Source organism: Podarcis pityusensis (genome assembly GCF_964106645.2).
Source record: "Podarcis pityusensis genome assembly, chromosome: 9".
NCBI lineage: Eukaryota > Metazoa > Chordata > Lepidosauria > Squamata > Lacertidae > Podarcis > Podarcis pityusensis.
Window position 1 is genome coordinate 63,383,448 of NC_138034.1, and position 24,411 is coordinate 63,407,858.

General features: G+C 43.7%; 1 protein-coding gene across 8 annotated transcripts in view; it reads right to left on the reverse strand.

Annotated features, from left to right (window-relative positions):
* ARHGAP24 (Rho GTPase activating protein 24) overlaps positions 1-24,411 on the reverse strand; it is a 415,666-nt gene that overhangs the window by 126,125 nt on the left and 265,130 nt on the right. The window contains exon 1 of one of the 8 annotated variants that reach the window (XM_081020801.1): positions 661-1,047. The exons of the other annotated variants lie outside the window; for them this stretch is intronic. The gene's annotated coding sequence lies outside the window, so the exon portion shown is untranslated. Of the gene's footprint in view, positions 1-660; positions 1,048-24,411 lie in introns of those variants that run through there. 8 annotated transcript variants of the gene reach the window in all.

Here is a 24,411-nt window from a genome sequence, read left to right on the forward strand (position 1 = left end):
TGACTTTTTTCATGTAGGCATATAACACTGCAGCAAGTGGCTATGTTTACACAGGTACATTATCTCAAACAAAAGGTAATGGTTACTGGGGCTACTCAAACATTCTTCACCTGTGTATGTCAAAGTTACTGCTGGTTTACAGAGTTCAATTTTACTAATGGGGAACGACAATAATAAACCCTGAATGCAGTAAAAGGGGGTTTGGAATCCCGCAAGTTTCCCTATAAAGTTTGGGTCAATAATAAGCACTGTGCAATCCTAAACACAACATGCCCTCCAAATGAACACAGGGATACAAGCACAGGTGAGCAGTGCATCTGCTAGGTTTTGAATGTGCAAAGAGAGTTGTTGAAAAATATAATTAGCTACATAGGAAAATGCCGCCACTTGAAAACGAATCAAGAAACAAAACCTCATCACCTCCCCACTTTGACTCTCCCAATCCTCAGCATCGAATCTGGTGTGTTGGGAAGGATTAGGGCACAGACAGATTTCAGAGTAAAGCCACACACAAAAGTCTTCTAGACTTTGGCAGGGTTTGGAATATATGAGATGTTGCTAGAGCTGAGACAACAAGCATCTCCACACACACACCCGCCGGCCCCAAAGCAGCTGGAGCTGGAAACATGCAAGAAATTAAAAGCAAGACTGAACTCTCACCTTCCTCAAGCAAGTATTCCCAGGGAAAGAAGAGCCAGCTACAAATGCGGACACCTCCAGCGCTGCCAGCCCAAGCTGCTGCTGCTACTACTACGAGCCGCTTCCCAGCTCAGCCGGCTTTGCCTCTTGCACTCCCACTATCTGTGCGCTCGCTGCAATTTCTCCCATGACTCCATCGCACAGGAATGGCAACAACTTCTCTCTCACTAACACCGGTGTGGCACTGGCAACACACACACAGGGAGAGAGAGAACTGTTGAGAGTCAGGTGGGGAAAGAAGGCAAGGGCGGTTGCAAGGTGAACAGTGGGAGCCCAAAGAGGGGAAGGGGACCCCCGCCCCCGCCCGAAACGCCTTTGGAAAGGCTCGGCTTTGAAAGCAGCGCCGAGCTATATAAATCACAGCTTGAGACAAACGGGAGGTCAGGAGAGCAATGAATCAGAGAGTCCAAAAGGGGCACTGACTCCGAGCCAGCCTGCAAACACAAGAAGCCTCTCCGAACTCCAGTCATAAACAAAACAGGGGAGGGGGGGGGGGGAAACTTTTAGACTACAGAATTTGTCATCGAGTACTGTGTGGCCAGAGCCATTCAGTTTTGATGGAAGTTAGGTGCTTGTTGTAACGGAGAGATAAAGGTGGGAGCAAGCACTTCGGCTATCAAAGAAAGATCAGATGAAAGATGCCCATATACAGCTGTTTATTAAAAAGTCTACCATTTCGTGAAAAACTTATTTTGGACACGTACATAAGTGACTTTATACTTGTTTGATGTTTTGACTCAGTTCCTGCAGAAGGATTCCAAAGGAGGATGTTGGAAGGAAGTTTTTTCTCTCTCTCTCTCTGCTTTTTTCCAGATTTAATAGCTGATGGTTGCGAAAGGAATTTGTGGAATGAAACCCTGAAAGTCTTAATCAGATGGTAGCTGCGAGTGACTGCGTGCTAAACTTAACTCCTACTTTTTCTCCTCCTCCTCAGACACAGGATACAGGGTCAGCTGATTTCAATTGGGGGGGGGGGTTTGCAGGGGAAAGGCAAAGCAGTGGATTGTGTCCCAAGCGACTCAAAGAGTGCAACTTTGGAGAAAAGAGCAATACAAATGTGTGTGTGTGTTTCTGTGCATTTATATGCAAAGCAAGGTAAGATTTAAAGAAGTGCTGAAAGTGCTGCAGAGAAATGTAAACACTCCCCCCCCCCATACATTAAGAACACCTAGTATTAATTCTCTGCAGTCAAGATGTTTTACTCACGTGCATTGTTTGTCCTTAACTTACTGATCTCTTTGAAAATACCCTCTGTTACAGTTTCAGTACAGGACTTCTATCCCAACCACCCCGGTTCATTCCCACAGGCTGCAAAATCAAGTGGCTTATTGTGTAAGAACTAAAAATAGCTATTATTATTATTATTATTATTCAAGCACTTGCTGGAGTTACCCTTGGGCTGAATGCCATGTGACCAGGCAGCTAGTTAACTATCAGAGAGCAGCAACAAGAGAGACTAAAATGTGCCATTCAGACCATGGCTGAAAGCTAATCTGTAAGTGGAAATGGATCAGCAGAGATGTGCAGGGGGGAAATGGACTGGAGACTAACACAAAAAGAAGTGAACTGACTGCATCCTAAAACTCATCCCCCCCCCCAAAAAAAATAATATCCTGAGAGCATCTTTTCATATTTTGACTCATCTTCACTAATAAAATAATAATAAAATAGTTGGATTAAGTTGAGTGATTTTCCCATACCACCCCTCTGCCAAAGGACCTTGGGAATCATACATCACTTGAAGGTCATGGGAATGATTTTTTGGGGCCCTGAGTCATTACACAGAACATAGGAAGTTGCCTCTTAAATAGAGAAATAGTCTATTTGTCCATCCAGCCCAGAAATGTCTACACTTATGGGCAGCAGCAGCCCTTTCCCATTGCTGGCTACCTCATTCTTCTAGCTAGACATGGCAGGGATTGAACTTGACACCTTCTGCATGCAAAACAAGTGCTTCACCACTCTACAGTCCCACCCCTCAAACAAGGTAGGGGGAACCTGTGGTCCTCCAATGCTGGTCTCCATCAGCCCCAACCAGAATGGCCAATGGGATGATGGGAGTTATAATTCAGGGCCACCAGTCTCCCATTCCAGTCTTCAACCATAAATCCCAAGGTTCTTTATTCGGGAATCATGAAGGTTAAGTAGTTTTGAAATGGTCAAGTTCACAGCTCACATTACCACTACATTCGCCGTGCTAAACACTACTACATCTTGAACGGTGGGTGGAGGAATTACTTATGGCAAAACAAGGCAAGGCAACATTCTTGCAATTATCAATTGTTTGAATGGCTCTTTAAAAGTAAAATTAAGGCAGAGTGGGGCCAAATAGGAAGCAGAAGTTTTATTTTGAGTCAGACCATTGATCCATCTAGCTCAGTATCGCCTACGTTGACTGTCCAGAGTTTAAGACAGAGGACATTTCCAGATAGCTTAATTGGTAAAGCATGAGACTCTTAATCTTCAGGTTCATGGGTTTGAGCCCCACTTGGGGCAAAAAGATTCCTGCATTGCAAAGGGTTGGATTAGATGAGCCTCTTGTTGCCTTCCAAGTCTACAATTCTATGATACTGTGATTCAGAGCTCCATCTGGAGACGCTGGGAATTGAATCTGGCACCTTCTGGATGTAAGCAGGTGATTTAACATGGATTTACAGCCCTTCATAAATCTGGATTGAGACACTGCTGTGGAGGGTAGAAAGTTATTGAAGGTGCTCAACTAGGGCCAGGGCCTTTTCAGTACTGGCCCCGACTTGCTGGAACACTCTGTCACAAGAGACTAGGGCCCTGCGGGACTTGACATCTTTCCGCAGGGCCTGCAAGACAGAGCTGTTCTGCCTGGCCTTTGGTTTGGACTCAGTCTGACCCTTATGTTGCCCTCCCCTTATGGTCTTGTTCTATCAGCTACTTTTAAAATGAGGCTGCATTTTAAATTGCATTTTAACCTGTATTTTAAATTGGTTTTTCTTCTTCTTCCCCTATTACATTTTTACTGTGATTTTACTGGTGTTAGCCGCCCTGAGCAGATGGCGGGATGGAGGGGTATAAATAAAATTATTATTATTATTATTATTATTATTATTATTATTATTATTATTATTTTATTATTGTTATTATTATGTCTAACTTGGCCCTCACTAGCAACATTTCTATATCATCTTCCCACCGAAGTACTCAAGCAGTTCCTATTTTGCAATAATGGCTTACAATCCAAGATACCTGATATGAGAACAGTCCTGATAGCTTTTTGAGAATTTTGTGTGTGTAGTATCCAGGCTTTTGCAGCAAAATGTTCATGACATTACATTTTCCCCATTTACCATGAATGAACGCTGCTGTTACTGTTGGTGTGTTAAGCAGAATTTCATTCGCTTGCATCACAGTGGTGTTTGTTTGTTTCTTTGTAAAATGGGGATAATGTGTTTCACCTTAGAAGAGTAACTGTGTAAGCAGCATGGCTGCAAACAGATTATCTTATGGGGCAGGCGTCTAGATCCTGTTCACTCTCAACAAAACAAGCAACCTCCAGCTCATATCTGCCTCTTTCATTCTCTCCCATCATCCTGGCAATCACTCATTAGCCTGTCACATTGGATGGACAATTGCTTGTTTTGGGTGTCAGATGTGCTCAGTTGAGTCACAAAGTTTTTATAGTTTTAGCACCTGTTAGCCTTGCAATGCCAACAAATCAATGGGAATGGGAGCTAGATTCCATTCCAGTGTCTGCACAAGCTGACTGTTAAAACACAGTCACGATTCAGAACCGAAATGCCATGCTGCTTGTATTTAAGCTAGTTTCAGCCCAATCTTCTGTGCATTTACTTGGAAGTAGGGCAGACAGACAGTGTTCAGCTATGGCTACCTCTGAATATGTAGGATTGCAGTCTTTGTCCTATTGGATTTAGCTGGAATAAACATGCATGTTAACTCTGTTATTATCTGGCAGAGAAAGGGAGTCGCAAATTTAAAATAATTTGGAAAGTGATTAAAAATAAGTATCCAAATTATAAAAGATATACAGTGGTATCTCGGGTTACATATGCTTCAGGTTACATACGCTTCAGATTACACACTCTGCTAACCCAGAAATAGTGCTTCAGGTTAAGAACTTTGCTTCAGGATAAGAACAGAAATCGGGCTCCGGTGGCGCGGCGGCAGCAGGAGGCACCATTAGCTAAAGTGGTGCTTCAGGTTAAGAACAGTTTCAGGTTAAGAACGGACCTCTGGAACAAATTAAGTACTTAACCTGAGGTACCACTGTACCGGCAACCCTGTTTGAAATCTTCCTTGCAATCAGAGTTACGAACACTTAAATCTCTTCAAATCAATGGGCTTAATCTCTGTTGCATAGTGGCCAGTTTGTGCATCCCATCTGTGAAGCAACTACAGTGGTACCTCAGGTTAAGTACTTAATTTGTTCCAGAGGTCCGTTCTTAACCTGAAACTGTTCTTAAACTGAAGCACCACTTTAGTTAATGGGGCCTCCTGCTGCCGCCGCGCCGCCGGAACACGATTTCTGTTCTCATCCTGAGGTAAAGTTCTTAACCCGAGGTAATATTTCTGGGTTAGCGGAGTCTGTAACCTGAAGCGTATGTAACCTGAAGCGTATGTAACCCGAGGTACCACTGTATTTCTTTAAAATAGGATTTATGTACCACTTAATCAACAAAAACAAAATAGCATTGGGTGTAAATATCAATGTTCAACTATTAAATATTGAAAATGAAATCAAACATTAGAAGCAGCTGTCCGAAACAGAAACCAAATGCAATATATATTTCTGAGCAGCAAATAGCAACATCTAAACAGTACTGAATACATACTGATTGTCAGGGAACTGCCATCAGCTCAGAGGCGGGAGGTGGAAGGGCAATTGTGTTACAGGGAGCCGCCAAAGATCTTGAGAAGCAGTTCGTCCTCCGGGGAGGAGCCAAGCTACGCCTCTAGTGGGGAAGGGATGCATGGCTCGGAGGACGCAGGGGAGAGCCACAGCGCCGAACCTGAGCAAAGCGGGGGGGGGGGGAGGCAGGTTCCCCTTTGCCCACGCGCAGAGAGGGGAGGCATTGGATGGTGGTCAAAAAACTGGTCTGCTGGGTAAAGTTTAAGGACCACCCACTCCCAGATTCTGCTAGCGACTGAGCAAACATGGAATTGAGTCGGTCTGCATTGTGAACGTTTTGGACAAATAATAAAGCCTTGAAAACACCGTTTGCTCTAGAGCAACCACAACGGCAATCGTAACACTAATATTCAACAACAAAAACCTGAGTGGACTTTGGTGGGGATGATAATGACATAAGAGCCCTGTTGGATGAGACCAGTGGTCCGTCTACTTCAGCATCTTGTTCCCACACTGGCAACCAGTATAGGAAGCCCATAAGCAGGGTTCAACAGCATTATTCCCTCCTGTAGTTTCCAGCAACTGGTAATTGTTGGTGGCAAGGAAAAGTAAGTTTTAAAAGGAAGAAGAAGAAGAAGAAGAGTTTGGATTTGATATCCCGCTTTATCACTACCCGAAGGAGTCTCAAAGTGGCTAACATTCTCCTTTCCCTTCCTCCCCCACAACAAACACTCTGTGAGGTGAGTGGGGCTGAGAGACTTCAGAGAAGTGTGACTAGCCCAAGGTCACCCAGCAGCTGCATGTGGAGGAGCGGAGACGCGAACCCAGTTCTCCAGATTACGAGACTACCACTCTTAACCACTACACCACGCTGGCTCTGGATCCATTCCCTGGATGCCAAGATCCAGGTTTGGGGCAAGTACTCTTTGATGAAAGAACCCCAGCAGATATTTAAAATCACAAAACATGCAGCAAAGTTAGGTGTGGAAATATAAACTGTTAGACCTGTTAAGCTGTTAAAAATATGCCCTTGTGAGTTCCAAAACTTCCCTCTTGCATAGAAAAGACCTCACATTTGGTAAGTTTAAAATGGTTTACTTACAAACTCTCCAAAGGTCAGGTTCATGTGCTTTCTCATATATCAGTCAGAAAACACAGGCAAAAAAAAAAATTGGCTTCATTACAGTGGTGAAAGTTCCTGAGTGATTGGTGTAGGAACACAAGAATGGCTTGTCAGAGCCATGGAGGCTGAGCTTCGAGCAACCAGAAGACCTCTTTACACCCTGATCTTCTTGGGTAGACTGAAGGGTAACAATATGCTTAATTACCTTCCTCTCAATGTGAGGGGGTGTAACCTAGCTAAGCCTGGCAAGACAGCTTACTCTATGGTTTTAACCCCTTCATGCATTAATTAAACTTCAGCATGTTGGTTATATGCGGTGGATTATCCCACAGTATTCAGAAGTATCCTGTCTCAAACAGTGGACATAGGTGGGGAGGGCAAGGGAAATATGCTTTTTCACCCTAATGGAAGTCTATGACATAAACTGGCTTAAAAACCCATCTGAATCTTGGTTTTGAACGCGGCTGTAAGTCTTCATGAAATGTGGGACAGACAGTTTTAAAAATAGTTCATTTTTTCAGGCAAGACAGGAAGAAAAGAAATACTATTTTTAATAACAGTTGTGTTTACTTTTACCTCAGAGAGAGCCAAGAAATGTAGGAAGTCATTATTTATTAATTCAGGTTGTTAAAAGCAGGATAGCGCCTTAGAACAGATCTTCATCCTTGGCTTGTTTTAGGGTGGGGGCTTTTTTTATGCTTTCACAAATGTAGCTTTGGGGGCTACAACCTCTGCTTAGCCTGTCCAGTCTTCGCTGACTGAACGCAGTGAAAAGCCACATATTCTAATCTATACTTAAGGATGTCTGGGAGACGGTTTACAGTCTTGCTGTTTGGCTCGCTCAACAGAGACAGAATATTAGCAGCCCGCCAACTTCTTTCTGTGTAATTTATTAGGACTGTAGCTGAGCCCCTATTTTGCTTCGTGAAGCCATCTGTTACTGCTGTCCTGCGTGAGAGGACCCTTAGTTGCTATTAATGAGAGAGCATTGAAAAGACATTTTAAGAGGCAGTTGCACCTTCTGCCTGTTTCCTGAAGCCTCCATCTTCATTCTTTTGAAGTCAATTAGATTGCTACCATTGATTCGGGGGGAGGGCGGTGCAAGGGGATGCAACTGGTCCCTCAGTGGCCAGCTCTTCAAATATGTTGACTAAAACAACCAATTTCTTCTGTTTTGAAAGCTACCTATCCTACACTAATAGTGAACTCATTCTACGAGTGTCAATTGTTATGTAGCAGAAACTGGCACAAGAGGAAGATGTCAACAGGCTTGCAGAAACCCAAGGGTTCCAGAAGCACTCTCCGCCCCATTTTTCTTAAGAATAAAAAAAAATGGGGTGGGCAAAAAAGCCAAGTGCTGATTGAGAATGCCCAGTGGTCACAGGGAAGCAAGTGAGAAGATTAACAGTACATGCGAAAAGGATCTAGGGGGTCTTGGTGGACCACAAGCTTAACATGAGTCAACAGTGTGATCCAGCAGCAACAAAATGCTACTCTAGGCTGAATCAAGAGAAATATAGCGTCCAGATCAAGGAAAGTAGTAGTACTACTCTATTCTGCCTTGGTCAGACCACACTTGGAATACTGTGTCCAATTCTGGGCAGCACAATTTAAGAAGGATGTTGACAAGTTGGAACGTGTGCACAGTAGGGCAACCAAGATGATCAAGGGTCTGGAAACCAAGCCTTATGAAGAATGGTTGAAGGAGCTGGGTATGTTTAGCCTGGAACAGAGGAGCCTGAGAGGAGATATGATAGCCATCTTCAAATATCTCAAGGGCTGTCACATGGAAGAGGGAGCGCGCTTGTTTTCTCCTGCTCTGCACAGCAGGACTTGAACCAATGGCTTCAAGTTACAAGAAAAGAGATTCTGACTAAACTTTTGGGAAAACTTTCTGACAGTAAGAGTTGTTCGGCAGTGGATCAGACTCCCACAAGAGGTGGTGGACTCTCCTTTCTTGAAAGTTTTTAAACAGAGGTTGGATGGTCATCTGTCATGGATGCTTTAGCTGAGATTCCTGCATTGTAGGGGGTTGGACTAGATGACCCTTAGGTACCTTCCAACTCTAAGATTCTATGATTCTAGGGTACCCTGGAAAATAGCGTGGCTGGTTAGCTGGAACCCTGACCAGGAGCAATGGTGATGGTGGTTGTGGTACAAATTCATAAGGAATGGAGAGAGAAATGAAATTAATTTTCCATTTAAAAGTGAACCTACCTAATTCACACTTTTGGAAACAATATGCCAACTGAAACACAGATATCCTTTGAAATTCTCACTTCTCCAAACCTCCAGCCAAGGAATGTGTGCAAAAATGCACATGCTAGGGTAAAGTGTGCATAAAACTGTATATATTTGTGAGAATTATATACACAAAATGCATTATGCTGATAAGTATTAAAGGAAATACAGTTTGCAAAAATGTGTATATTAGGCAGAATTGCATACAAAAAAATGTGTATGTTAGGAAAATTTCACCCTAAAATGCTAATGAATTTTCCTGAGGATTTTTTTTTAACTATTTGCAAACTGAGGTTGAAATGTGGAGAACTGAACTAAAGATCCTCACAACTGCCCAGAGGCACAGCATGAGAAATGAGGTGTCAGGAGCATGTGTCAGAAACAGGTCAGCAATAAATCACAGTGTCAGTGAAGTGTCAGGCAAAGAAGGTCAGCACAGGAGACCAGACCTAGAGAGTACAGCAACTCATCCTGGTAGATCTTGCCCCTATGAGACTGAAGGTCCCTGCCTTCCCACAGCTCACTAAGTCTCACTCGGTTCCCTCTGAAGCAATCTGAGTCTTTGTTGTCTTACTTGTCTTTGCTCTGCCCTATTCAAACCTCTTTGGGTTCTGGGAGACCAGTGGGGAGGGGAGCTTGTTGCAGGAGAAGGGGGAGACATCCATGCCTCTTCACCAGCCTGATTCATTTCGGCCTCTTGGCCTCCTTCCTCTCCTGCTTCCGCCTTTGAGTCTGGACTTCTCTCTGACACAGACTCCTCCTGCTCACTAAACCCTGTTGCCTCTTCAGCTTCCGACACCTCCTCCTCCCAGACTGCTCTCCTTTGCTCCTCTGGCCTCCCACCAAGCCCCTGGAGTCTGAGCCTTCTTCCCTTGGGGGTTTCCCAGCTTGTGCCTCCCACAACTCCTCTGCTTCCAGCCAGTCCATGACACAAGGAGAATGCTCCTCCTCCATTTTCTCACTCTTGTCATTGCTTGCATGCTCAGAAGAGGGCAGGTGAGCAGGCAGGTCCCATAAGGCACAGCAGCTGCAGGACTAGGAGTCTCTAGAGGACAGTAAGGTAAAGGTAAAGGGACCCCTGACCATTAGGTCCAGTCGTGGCCGACTCGGGGGTTGCGGCGATCATCTCGCTTTATTGGCCGAGGGAGCCGGCATACAGCTTCCGGGTCATGTGGCCAGCTTGACTAAGCCGCTTCTAGCGAACCAGAGCAGCACACGGAAACGCCATTTACCTTCCTGCTGGAGCGGTACCTATTTATCTACTTGCACGTTAGAACTGATAGGTTGGCAGGAGCAGGGACCGAGCAACGGGAGCTCACCCCGTTGCGGGGATTCGAACCGTGACCTTCTGATCAGCATGTCCTAGGCTCTGTGGTTTAACCCACAGCACCACCCGCGTCCCAGACAGTAGTTGGCCCCTATAAGGGTGTGGGTCTCAGCAAGCAGTCGACAATGCCTATCCCCCTGGACACTAGCCCTGGCAGCAGAGCAGGAATGTTGAAATAGTTAATCTAGGCCATTGTGCAAGGTACACTGAATTAATAAAGGCACAGGCCTTTTTATTATCAGCTCTTTGCACTTCACATAGTAGCTGTGATATGACACTATCTTAGATGGACGAAGACCACTGCTGCATTAAACCCAGTCCTGTCTACTTTTGCTGCAGCTCTCTGCGGTCTCAGGAAGGAATCTTTCCCTGCTCTGCTATTGAATATCCTTTTTTTATGTGTCCCATATAGTCCTCCTTAGTCAATAAGATCTTCATAGGAGGTCCTGCTCTGCATTCCTCACTTACAGATATGAAGAATAATGAGCATATGAAACAGATCTTTCTCACCGTTACATTACGGTGGCTACGTAATGTAACACTCTTCCTAGAGAAGCTCCAGGCTTAGTTTCTGCCAGTGAGTGGCGAAGACCTATTTGTTTCAAAAGGTTTCTGATCTCTGGCTTTGTTGGAAATGAGTTTTTTTTAAAAAAAAAATCAGAATATCTGCACAGCTACATTTAAGCACAAACGTGCCTCTGGGGCAATGGTGTGCTTTCTGTTTTGGAGCTGGAAATAAGTGGCAGATGATTTCTCACCTCCCTGATATAAGCAGGCAAGAGTTGGTACAGTGGTACCTTGGGTTACACACGCTTCAGGTTACAGACGCTTCAGGTTAAAGACTCCGCTAACCCAGAAATAGTACCTCGGGTTCAGAAATAGTACCTTGGGTTAAGAACTTTGCTTCAGGATGAGAACAGAAATCACGCAGCAGCGGTGCGGCAGCAGCAGGAGGCCCCATTAGCCAAAGTGGTGTTTCAGGTTAAGAACAGTTTCAAGTTAAGAACGGACCTCCAGAACGAATTAAGTTCTTAACCCAAGGTACCACTGTATTGTGGCTGGTGTCACAAGAAAGAAAGTTGATGCAAACCTATGCATTTTTGCAAAGAATTTAAGTCTCTTGTGCACAGAATTCTCACAGATCCAGGGCACATCACAGAGTGGCAGAGGTTTAAAACACGTGCAAAGACTCAAGTTCTGCGCGGCCTCTGTATACCCGAATTTCTGTGCTCTTAAAAACAGTCCCAAGCCTTCTTCATATCCTGGCAGAGTGTCATGCTTGAAACAGCAATGGATGGAATTGTTTTTACATGTGTCAGCAGCCTGACAGGCTGATTTGCAAGATTTGCTGGTGCAAGGTTGTCATATGCCAGCCTTGCAATCGCAGGAAAGAGGAGAGAGTATATGTGATTCTAAGGCTTTGCACTGTTGTTTCTGCAGCAGGTCAGCTAACTGGTCTTGATGGGTGCCCTTGGCGACCCACGTCTGACGAGCCAACGGCATTACAGTCATAGTGCCATTGCCTCGAGAAGACCTCACAGACAAGGTCAATCAGTCAAAGAAGAAGAGGCAGGAGACAGGAAGCAATTAGAAACTTCACTGCAGCTTGGATGCACGAATAATCCTAGGTGCATTTTGTGAGTTACCCAAAACTCATATATCCATGAATGTTGACAATCACAATGCAACCCCTCCCTGTATTCCAGGGAACTTATTCCCAGGTAAGTGTATTTAGCACTGCAGCCTCGGGTACTTAAATGCGATTGACAACCTTCATTTGCTTGTTCATGCCTGAATAAAGAAAAACTCTTGTATTTCTCTAGATATATCCATTGGGGCAGGGGAATTCACAAAGTTCCTCTGGGATTCTTATCATTCATGTGTGAATGAACTTGAGGCATTCACTGTAATAAGTATACAAAACCTGAAATAGATTAAGATATTCCCAAAAATTTAGCATTGGGCTTTGTGTATTTTTTTGACAAGTAATGTCCAAAATTTGATATTCTCATGTGAATGATAGCGATCTTATATTAATTTTGTAATTTCAAATCAATAAGTACTTTGGGTGGTATTCAACTAAGTATCACTCAAACCCATGAACATGACTAAATTAGGTTTCTTAATCTGAATGAGTCTGAGCAAAAGTTGAATACCACCATGTGTGTCCGAAGAATGACAGATTATATGTTCAGTGACACTTGTAGTATTCTATCTTTGTTGATCTTTGACAGGTAGCTGAAAGTAGTTGCTTAACCCTCTCCTTAGATGACCCCCATCCCTTTTCCTGCTGTGACAGGAGCTCTCTTTTGCTCATGAAAGTAGCACCCAATTCTAATCAATAAACCATTTGCGCAGAGCTCCTCCGGGGCTTAACCATGCTGATCCCTCTACAAAACCTAACAAAATGTGTTTTGTATTGGAGCAAGCAAATTTTAGGTGGCAATGCTACATAATTTCACTTATGAATGCAATAACATACATAAAATACATGCATATATCAAATTGTTAAAAGGAACGATAAATATAAAGGCCTTGGAGATCATCTAGCGCAGGGGTCAGCAAACTTACCACGCCTCGGGCCGGTGTCTCCAGCGCCGATTGCATGGTGAGCTGGAGGGCAGGGGAGCGCATGCCCATACGTGTGCACACACACTATTTCCGGCACACTTCCGGGTTGGAGGAGCACCGGAAATAGCTTGTGTGCATGTGCATGGGCCTCCTCTGACCTGGATGTGCACCGGAAATAATGTTTGCACATGTGCAAATAACGCTTGCACATGTGCACAAGCTATTTCTGATGCTACTCCGACCCAGAAGTGGGCAGCCACACAGTGCAGCGCCGGTAAGAGTGGGCAGCGGTTGCTGCGGGCCGGATAAACGCAGACCTTATCTGGCCCACAGACCTTAGTTTGGGGACCCGTGATCTAGTGCAACAGTGGGTGATTTTCACTTTGGGTGCAATAGATGTTGGATTCAGTTTCTATGCCAGTCCATACTCTGAGGGAGAGTAGGCATGCGTTGATGGAAGTTATGTCTACCAGGGGCCATTCAATGGGAGCTAATTGGAAAACCTGCATGTTACTTAATTCCACATTCCAGAATGGTTTAGAATAGATCACATGGAAGGAGTGTTCTGTAACTATGCTTGGATAATGGTGCGCTGAACTGCATCTCTGTGAGGGATAAACTGCAGCCCCCGGCATCCTTTGTGGAGGGGGGTTGTTTTAAATGTATGGTGTGTGCTTTCCCGAGTTCCTTTCATAAGGGGCCTTGAATATCCTACAGGATAAAAAGGTGGATTATGAATAGGAGATGACTTTAGGGAAAGATACACAGAGCTTCTGTGAGAGCGATGGGCTGTTAACATTGCCAAAGCTTTTCTGCACAATGTGTGATATAGCACTTAAATGTCACCTGCCGCATGTAAACTCTAGTTCTTGCACACCTGAAAAGGGCCACTTGACATATGGCTCCTGTTCTTCCTTTGGGAAAGGAAAACAAACAACTCCTGAATTCATAAATTCAGGGAAAGCTTCTGAGAGTGGGCTTAGCTACAGACCAAAAGGAGGAGAGAGGGGAACAGATTTTAAAAGAGAGCGGTGTTTATTTCCGTTCAGCAATGTTATTCAAAGACGGCTTGTAAAATAAGCTGAGCTGACTTTGTTTACGTTAAAGCAAATTTGGAAGTGCGAAAAATCAGAGTGTCCCTTTCTTAACCTCCCCTCCTACTCCTTCCTCTTTTATTTTCTCCTTCTTTGTCAAATGTTTTAATATATGTTGTATTATGTTATTAAAAAACCACACAAGAAAAGAAATCCATGAAAAACTGGCCTGATTCAGATGCAGGATAAAAGTAGGAAGCAAAGGAGTAGTAAAATAAAATCTTCACATCCAACACCTTTCAGACATCTCAGTTATAATAATAATAATAATAATAATAATAATAATAATAATAATAATTTATATCCCGCCCTCCCCAGCCGAAGCCGGGCTCAGGGCGGTTAACAACAATAAAACAGTGCAACAGTACAACACAACACAACTCTAAAACCATTCCTTATAAAATTAATTCCTTCATCAGAGAGCTTCAAATACATTTCAGTCTTTGCTGCACTTTCTCGTCTCTCCTTCTTTTGACAATTTCCTTCTTTCTACCTCTTTTCTTCCTCTTCCTTGCCTGGAGTTCTCCCTTCTTGCTGCACTGGTTCACTGCTTAACAATTTTTGTCTTATAAACCGTACTTTACGAAAACAGTAATGCGCTGTGTGCCCTGTCGCTCCCTCTTCTCCTTCCTTTGTCTTCTTACATGTCTTCATTCAATTTTTCCTGGTTTGATAAATCACAGCTTTTTGTGATGTCAGTGATCCTCGCAAACCTGGATATCAACTCAGGATTAAACTGGTTTGATATATTGGTTTGCGGGGATCACTTAAACCATAGTTTCCTAAGTTGGACCTAATAGGGCAACTGTGGTTTATTGAAACAGCAGAAAGCACTGAATTAGGACACACTTGAAAAATGAAGAGGGGAGGGGCATGGAGCGAGTGTGCAGGCACAGTGCTTTTCCCTAGCTCAGTAAAAACAAAAATTTGCTATATCTAGTTTGTTTTCTCTGAACCAAGTCTCACCTCTTTTGGCCTCTTCAGGATAGGCCTTTCTTGATTTATATTAAACTGATATACCATGGGTAGGCAAACTAAGGCCCGGGGGCCGGATCTGGCCCAATCACCTTCTAAATCTGGCCCACGGACGGTCCAGGAATCAGCATGTTTTTACATGAGTAGAATGTGTCCTTTTATTTAAAATGCATCTCTGGGTTATTTGTGTGGCCTGCCTGGTGTTCTTACATGGGTAGAATGTGTGCTTTTATTTAAAATGCATCTCTGGGTTATTTGTGGGGGAAAGGAATTCGTTCATTATTATTTTCAAAATATAGTCCAGCCCCCCACAAGGTCTGAGGGACAGTGGACCGGCCCCCTGCTGGAAAAGTTTGCTGACCCCTGTGATATACAGTAGAACCTTTACTTATGACCACCTCTACTTGGTCCATATCCAAGTTGCGACCACGGCAAACCCAGAAGTAAATACCGGGTTTGCCGCAATTTGCGCACGTGCAGAAGCGGCTGCCACTGTCTGCACATGTGCAGAAGCGCACTGCCACCGAATGCGCCTGCGCACAACAACGCTTCTACCAGCAACCCAGATCGACTTACGGACGGACCTCCGGAACTGATTACATCCGTAAATAGAGGTTCCACTGTACAAATGGGGGTGGCATTAGAAAGCCTTGCCCAAATCTGAAAACTGGTCACAACACCCATCTTATTTTCCTTTTGCATTTGCCCAGATTTTGGTTCACTTAACAAGACAAAGGCAGGAATATCTGAATATATACAGGAGGAGCACCGCTTTAGATATCAGTGCAGTGTGAAGAACATGATCTCCCTCTGTGTAAACCTTGAATGAGTTCAAAGGCCTGTTCTTTTATGTATTCAAGATTGAATTTCCCAAAAAAGCACTATATTTTAAGAGCATTTTTGTGGTTGATTTTATACCTCCCTTCATGGTAACTATAGCAATATTATCAACACAAGTCAAAACAGTCAACCCCCCCTTTTTTTTGCTGAAGTAAAGGAATGTGTTCTTTGCACAGCTCAAATGCATTACAGTGGAGATTGAGCAGGAATCCGGCCACCTGGTTTGTGTTCCATGTGAATAAGTGGATGTTGGGAAAGGAGAACAACTTGAATTGAGAAAAGCAATGACAAACATAGACAGCATCTTAAAAAGCAGAGACATCACCTTGCCAACAATGGCCCATATAGTTAAAGCTATGGTTTTCCTAGTAGTGATGCATGGAAGTGAGAGCTGGACCATAAAGAAGGCTGATCGCCGAAGAATTGATGCTTTTGAATTATGGTGCTGGAGGAGACTCTTGAGAGTCCCATGGACTGCAAGAAGATCACACCTATCCATTCTGAAGGAAACCAGCCCTGAGTGCTCACTGGAAGGACAGATCCTGAAGCTGAGGCTCCAGTACTTTGGCCACCTCATGAGAAGAGAAGACTCCCTGGAAAAGACCCTGATGTTGGGAAAGATGGAGGGCACAAGGAGAAGGGGACGACAGAGGACGAGATGGTTGGACTGTGTTCTCGAAGGTACCAGCATGAGTTTGACCAAACTGCGAGAGGCAGTGGAAGACAGGAGTGCCTGGCGTGCTCTGGTTCATGGGGTCACAAATAGTCGGACACAACTAAACGACTAAACGACAACAACAATAAGATGGGGTGGGCCAGCATCAGAAACAAGGCACGTCGGGCCCAAATTAGATTATATTAAATGCATGTACGCCTGTACCCTGCTTTTTCTCTCAGGAGGGAGCTTCCCCTCAAAGCTTCCCTGTGCTTGCTCACTCAGCAAAACATAATAATAACTGAGCTGAACTGGACATCTAATATATGTACAGAACTTCAAGTGCCCCCAATCATGTCCTGAACTTAAATGCTTCTTTAAAGATTCATTTTCATAATTGCCAGCATAGTAATAGGAATGCCTAGTAGACTTAATTCACCTTAGGGAATACTATGTATATTGGGGAAGAGGAAAAAAAAACCCCCAGCAGAAATGCAATTCATTAGGGTACCAGCCCATCACGTCTTCTCCAAAAGGAGATGCTGCTTTAAGGAGCTGCATCAGCACATTTGGTAAAGATAATCCCAATTGATTTTGCATTAAAATTACCCATTGATTTCCCTCTTGGCCTTCCGGGGATTCGAACCTGTCTGTGCAATTAAAGTGCATAAAGATTTCCTCTGAATCCGTTAGAGGTGCTTATTTACAGACCTGTATCTCAGTCATAAACAACTAGGTCTAATCCAGCAGAGGATTGATAAAATGTCTTGTATTAATGTACCACGTACATAAGATCAATGTATGAGATTTTTTTTTAAAAAAAACACCACATTGCCATTTTTAGAGGAGAAAAAGAAAACCCTTCAAAAATTGATAGGATCAATACATTCTTCTGGATTACTGCTCTACGAGGAAAGTCAATTGGACTAATTTAGAAAGAGACAATAATGAAGATTGTTTTGTTAATCCTCAAGCTAAATATATATATATGAGAAGTTGCTATTTCATTAGAAGCATCAGCATTAGAAAGTTATGCAACTTGGGTTCTCCAAGGTCTGCTCTCTCATCTCTCCCTAACCTTTTAGAATCTTTTGACTGTCAATAAGTGTGTGGAAAGGAGTACGATCCTGTGTTTCTCAAACGTGGGTTTCCAGATGTTATTGGACTACAACTCCTATCATCCCTAGTGGTCAGGGATGATGTGTGTTGCAGTCCAACAATGGCTGGAGACCCAAGTTTGAGAAACACTGCTGTAGACAGTGTGTACTTGGGCTTCCCAAAAGCTTTTGATAAAGTCCCTCATCAAAGACTCCTGAATAAGCTTAGCAATTATAGGATAAGAGGAGAACTCCTTGTATAGATCGGTAACTGTTGAAGAACAGGATGGCTACTAGCCACAATTGCTATGTTCTGCCTCTTCTGTGGGACGTAGTTGTATGTGGGAAGAGTGCTGTTGTGCTTGCTGGCTTCTCATGAGCAGCTGTGAGAACACAGTGTTGTGCAGGATAGCCAGCCTCATATAAGCAACATGCTTAACTCTAACTAATACATGAAGGGGTTAAGACCATAGAGTAAGATGTCCTGCCAGGCTTAGCTAGAACACTGTTTGACAGTGGAACCGACTCCCTTGGGATGTTGTGGACTCTCCTTCCTTGGAGGCTTTGAAGCAGATGTTGTATGGCCATCTGCTTAAAGCTGAGATTCCTGCATTGCAGGGGGTTGGACTAGATGGTCCTCAAGGTCCCTTCCATAGTTCTGTGATGCTATGACTCCTCATCACCTTGGAAGGGAGGGTTATCAAGGGTTATCCACCATGTTCTTCATCCTACCAGAAGGAGGTCTAAACTGGGTTCTCCAAACTTGGATCCTGCGGCTTAAGCAAGCCATCTTTGTGTTTCTGCACAAATAATTTAAAAGCAATTACCACTTTTGAGCCTGCTATACTGCATGTCTTTTTTGAATGCTGTATGGAAAAGCACATGAACCTGACCTTTGAGGCGTTTTAAGTAAACCATTTTTAACTTACTTGATGTGTGGTCTTTTTATGCTAAGGGATGTGGGGACCTTTGGAAGCAACTTAAAGGGGGCTATTTTAAAGTTCTAATAGCCTATATTTCCATTGCTACATATTTTGTGATTTTAAAGCTGTGCTGGGGCTTGTCCCAAACTAGGATCTATCCATCCAGGGAATTCTCCTTTCTATTTTACCACACTTATTTATCATTTTATCAAATTAACCAACATGTTGGACTAAATGGTCTCTTGGCCTGATGTAACAGGGCTCTCCTTATCTTTTTTGGAAGATAATAATAATAATAATAATAATAATAATAATAATAATAATAATTTATTATTTATACCCCACCCATCTGGCTGTGTTTTCCCACAAAATATTAAAACACAATCTTATGTTAAACATTAAACATTAAAAACTTCCCTAAACAGGGCTGCCTTCAGATGTCTTCTAAAAGTCTGGTAGTTGTTTTTCTCTTTGACATCTGGGAGGGCGTTCCACAGGACAGGTGCCACTACCGAGAAGGCCCTTTGCCTGGTTCCCTGTAACTTGGCTTCTCGCAGTGAGGGAACTGCCAGAAGGCCCTCAGCACTGGACCTCAGTGTCCAGGCAGAACAATGGGGGTGGAGACGCTCCTTCAGGTATACTGGACCAAGGCTGTTTACAGCTTTAAAGGTCAGCACGAACACTTTGAATTGTGCTTGGAAACGTACTGGGAGACAATATAGATCTTTCAAGACCAGTGTTATATGGTCTCAGCGGCCGCTCCCAGTCACCAGTCTAGCTGCCGCATTCTGGATTAGTTGTAGTTTCCGAGTCACCTTCAAAACAGACTATTTCTGAAACGAACGTATGTAATTGCAACCAGTGCTTTTAAAGTTGATCATAAATGATTGGGAGTTAGGACTGAGCTGCAAACTGGTCAAGTTGGCAGATAACACCACATTATTGGGGGTGGTAAAAAGAAAAAATGGGAATGAAGAGCTTCAAAGTGATCTTTCGCAGTGCAGAGGTGGACATTAAATCGGCAAATGTGGTTCAATGTGAACAAGTGAGGCTAAAAATCTCAATTTCCCAATTTATACCCCGATGAGATCTGAGCTGGCACTGACCGAGCAGGAAAGGAATTTTGGGATTGTGGTGGATAGTTCAGTGATGACCCGATACGCAGCTGCTGTGTCAAAGGCAAATTCTGCGTTACGGATCATTAGGAAAGGAGTCAAAACTAAAATTGCTAATATCGCAGTGTCTTGAAATACTGTGTACAATTCTGGCCAGCCAACCTTAAAAAGGGGATAATGTAGAGCTGAAAGGGGGTGCAGAAAGGAACAAACAAATTGATTGAGGGGCTGGAGCAACTTCTCCATGAGGAAAGTTTAAAACATGCTGCACCTTTTAGTTCAGGGGAATAGTGAGTAAGGGGAGGGAACATGATACAGGTGTTTAAAAAAATATGTGTGCTGAAAGTGGTCAAAAAGAAGTTTTGTTTTTTTCCCTTTCTCATAATACCAGAATCTGGGATCATCCCAGTAATGCTGAATGGTCGAAGTTTTTAGACAGCATTCAACAAGAAGCAGCATAAGGTCCGAATCTTGCCTTCAGAGGAGTGCCAGCTGTTCTGCTGTGCAGTTCCTGTTCTTGTGCTAGCAGACCCTTCAAGTGTCCCTATTGTCCAGGGACAGGTCTGGATTTACAGAAGCCATCTGGTTTCTGCTATGATCCCAGAACGTCCTGCTTTTCCTTAGGATGTCCCTATTTTCATCAGAGAAATGTTGGGAGGGTGTGGAGTTATGTGACACACACACACCCTGAGCCAAGAAGATGAGTAACTGTACAACCTTTAGAAGACATCTGAAGGCAGCCCTGTTCAGGGAAGTTTTTTAATGTTTAATGTTTTATTATGCTTTTATACGTATATATTGGTAGCCGCCCAGAGTGATTGGGGCAACCCAGTCAGATGGGTGAGGTATAAATAATAAAATTACAGTGGTACCTCGAGTTACAAACACCTCGGGTTACAAACACTTCGGGATACAGACTCTGCTAACCCAGAAGTAGTACCTCGGGTTAAGAACTTTACCTCAGGATGAGAATGGAAATCGCGTGGCGGCGGCAGCAGGAGGCCCCATTAGCTAAAGTGGTACCTCAGGTTAAGAATGGTTTCAGGTTAAGAGCAGACCTCCAGGACAAATTAAGTTTGTAACCAGAGGTATTACTGTATTACTATTATTATTATGGAATAGGATGTCCCTGGGGTCCCTGGGGTCACGAAGAGTCGGACACGACTAAACGACTAAACAACAACAATAATTTTCACTGGAGAAATGTTGGAGGGTATATCTTCAGTCTACCAATTGGTGCCTAGACTGGAGACCACAGTGAGCCTCGTGTAAGCCATCTTCATCTTTCATGGAATGGTTGAGAGTGAAATGATTAAATTGCTCACAGGACATATTTTCACACAGCCATGCCTACCAGACCCATTCCTTCAATGCCTGTGATGATTTATGATTGTTGCAGCAGCAACAGTAAATTGTTAATGTGGAGGAGAAACATTTGGTATTTTTAGTCGCTTTGCAGTTAACTTTATTAGTTAGATAGGAGGATGCAGCGGCTCATAACCAATCTTTTTTCCACATGGGCCACAGTTCTAGGAACCAGGATTTTAAAACATTAGGCACTGGCTTGTTTTTTTTCAAAGTAACTTTATCTTCTGGCTGTTTATGATTCTCTGCAAATCGTTGCAATAAAAGCCATTAAGCAATCTGGAAAAGTCTTAATATGAAACCTGTCTTACTTGAGGAGATATGTACCCTGGAAACTTTTTAGATTAAGCTTGTTGAATTCCATATATTGAACCATACATTATTTACGAATTATATCCCGTCAGCTTGCTTTATAGCTAGAGAATTTGCCTGCATGCCTGTAAAATATTTGCTAACTTATTTTTCAAGGCATAGGGTTATTTTCAGTTAACTAATCTCAACCAGGAGGGACGCGGATGGCACTGTGGGTAAAACCTCAGCACCTAGGACTTGCCGATCACATGGTCGGCGGTTCGAATCCCCGCGGCGGGGTGTGCTCCCATCGTTCGGTCCCAGCACCTGCCAACCTAGCAGTTCGAAAGCACCTCCGGGTGCAAGTAGATAAATAGGGACCGCTTACCAGCGGGAAGGTAAACAGCATTCCGTGTGCTGCGCTGGCTTGCCAGATGCAGCTTTTCATGCTGGCCACATGACCCGGAAGTGTCTGCGGACAGCGCTGGCTCCCGGCCTATAGAGTGAGATGAGCGCACAACCCTAGAGTCTGGCAAGACTGGCCCGTACGGGCAGGGGTACCTTTACTTTTAATCTCAACCAGAAGTCTGGCTTCAAAGAAAAGTATTAAAATCATAACTCTGAGGTGAGGAACCTATGGCCTTTCAGGTGCTCCTAGACTACAGCTGTCATTATCTCTGGTGACCAGTCATGCCGACAAGAGCTATCATAGTTGAATTATGATCTTCTGGGGGAAAAAAAAAGTAATTTGTCCCTCCTTACCTGAGGACTTGCAAGTGGCCAATGTAAAACCATTTTTAAAAAGGGGAACCAAGAAGTTATTGGCTAGTTAGCATAATATGTGCTCTGGGAAAACTGACAGAAAGCATCGTTAAAGAGAAAATTACCAAGCATATAGAAGAAAAAGATTCAATATGCTTTTGCAAAGTTAAGTCCTATCTAACGCTTTAGGGGTCTTTGAGTGTGTCAATGAGCACGTGGATAGGGGTGTTCGGGTAGATACTCTGTGCTTGGACTTTCAAAAAAATTCTTCTCTGTTGTGAGAAATGGTGTTGCTCAAAGATCTGCAATGGGGCAAGAAAATTTAGGTGCCCATATACACTAATGGGCATAGCTGTCAACTTTCAGATTTGAAAATAAGGGATCAGCAGTCTCGAAAATATGGGATGAGCAGCCTCACCTGTCCGGGGGACAGTCTACGGGATATCTAACAATCCGGGACAGCAGTGGAAAGCAGCGGGAAACGGTGCTGGAATAAGGGTATTTCCCGCAAAAAAAGGGAAGGTTGACCGCTATGCTGATGGGGTCAGAATTGGTGGTGACTGACCAGGACAGGTGTGTGGTAATTGTGAAAAAGGTGAAATCCCTGTTGGAGATCATTAGGAAAGGGGTAGGAAAACAAAACTGCCAATAGCATAGCCCACACTTGGAATAGTGTGTACTGTTCTGGTCACCACAAGTCAAAAAGGATATTGTGGATTTGGAAAGGGGGCAGAAAAGGGCAACTCAACTGATCAAGGGACAGGAGCAACTGCTCATATGAGGAAAAGTGTTTGGGACTTATTAGTTAAGGGTGGGAAAGGGAAAGCAAGGGGAACGGGATAGAGCTGTATGGCATACTCCTTGACTGTCCTGATTGGGCCATCCTGTTTTTTGGGGGATGTGCTCTCGAGAGCATGGCCCCCCAAAACATGCATTTTGGGGTGCTGTGGCCCCCAAGGACACATGTTTCTTGGCCCTGCAAGAGCACAGAGCCCCCCAAAATGCAAATTTTGGGCTCCATACTCTCACACAGGTCATATGACTTGCCTGGGAGCATGGCCCAGAAGACACGTGGCCCGTTGTTGTTGTTTTTGCCTAGATATATTGTAGCCTATGGTATGATGTGGAGCAATAACAAGAAGCTTTTGTCCCAGATCACCCAACAAAATTGAATGTTGTAAGCTTTGAATTATGGTGCTGGAGGAGACTCTTGAGAGTCCCATGGACTGCAAGAAGATCAAACCTCTCCATTCTTAAGGAAATCAGCCCTGAGTGCTCACTGGAAGGACAGATCGTGAAGTTGAGGCTCCAATACTTTGGCCACCTCATGAGAAGAGAAGACTCCCTGGAAAAGACCCTGATGTTGGGAAAGATGGAAGGCACAAGGAGAAGGGGACGACAGAGGATGAGATGGTTGGACAGTGTTCTCGAAGCTACAAACATGGAGTCTGACCAAACTGCGGGAGGCAGTGGAAGACAGGAGTGCCTGGCGTGCTCTGGTCCATGGGGTCACGGAGAGTCGGACACGACTAAACGACTAAACAACAACAAGACTGAGGACGTCCAATAAGATATATTAACAGTTCATAGTTAATTTATGGAATTTGTCACCGCAGGAAGTGCAATGGCCACCAGGTTGGACAGCTTTCAGAGGAGATTAGCCAAATTCATATACAATAAGGATATCAATGGCTGCTAGTCAAGGTTGCTATTTATTGCAACCAATATTGGGGGAACTGTGATTCTGAGCACCAGCTGAAAGGAAACGTAAGTGGGAGAGTGCTGTTGCGGCTCATGTCCTGCATTGAGTTTCCCTTGAGCATCTGGTTGGCTACTGTGACAACAGGATGCTGGACTCAATGGGTCACTGGGCATGTGCAGAAGAGCTCTTCTTATGAAGTCCATAAAGATCTGGAGTGCCACAGTTTGCCTATTCATTTCATAGAGGCCGAACACAGAAATGTGCTTTCAATGTATGCCAAAGAATGCGCATTAAAGAAACACAGTGTGCTGAACAGTGTAATAGTACAAATCTTGACCATATGCCTTATTAAGTTTACATATTTTCACACATTTGGCTGTTAAGTGCTGCTGTGAATGGAACAGACACTGCAAAGATGAATGGATGTGCCTTTTCATTACTTTTTTTTTTTTATTAGCATTCAAGTTGGGTGACTGGTCTGAAACAGTGTTCCCAATTGATAGCCCAAACAATATCTGGTATTCTGGGCTCTGGCCCAAACATACGGCACTTGATATGAGAACTGTCTAGCACTCTTGCTTATAATTTAATCATCAAAGTGAAGAGATGTGGAGTTGGTGTATCATTCTCTCAGCTACACCACTTTTGATTCAGAGATCACGGTTCCTTTTGTGGAGAAAATCCACTTGCTGGGCAGTATTATACAGCAATTTCTTTGGGTAATGTATGTGATATAATCAAGAAGTAATTAAAGCTGATGTGAATTAAAAGTACCATATGTTTCTGTGGGT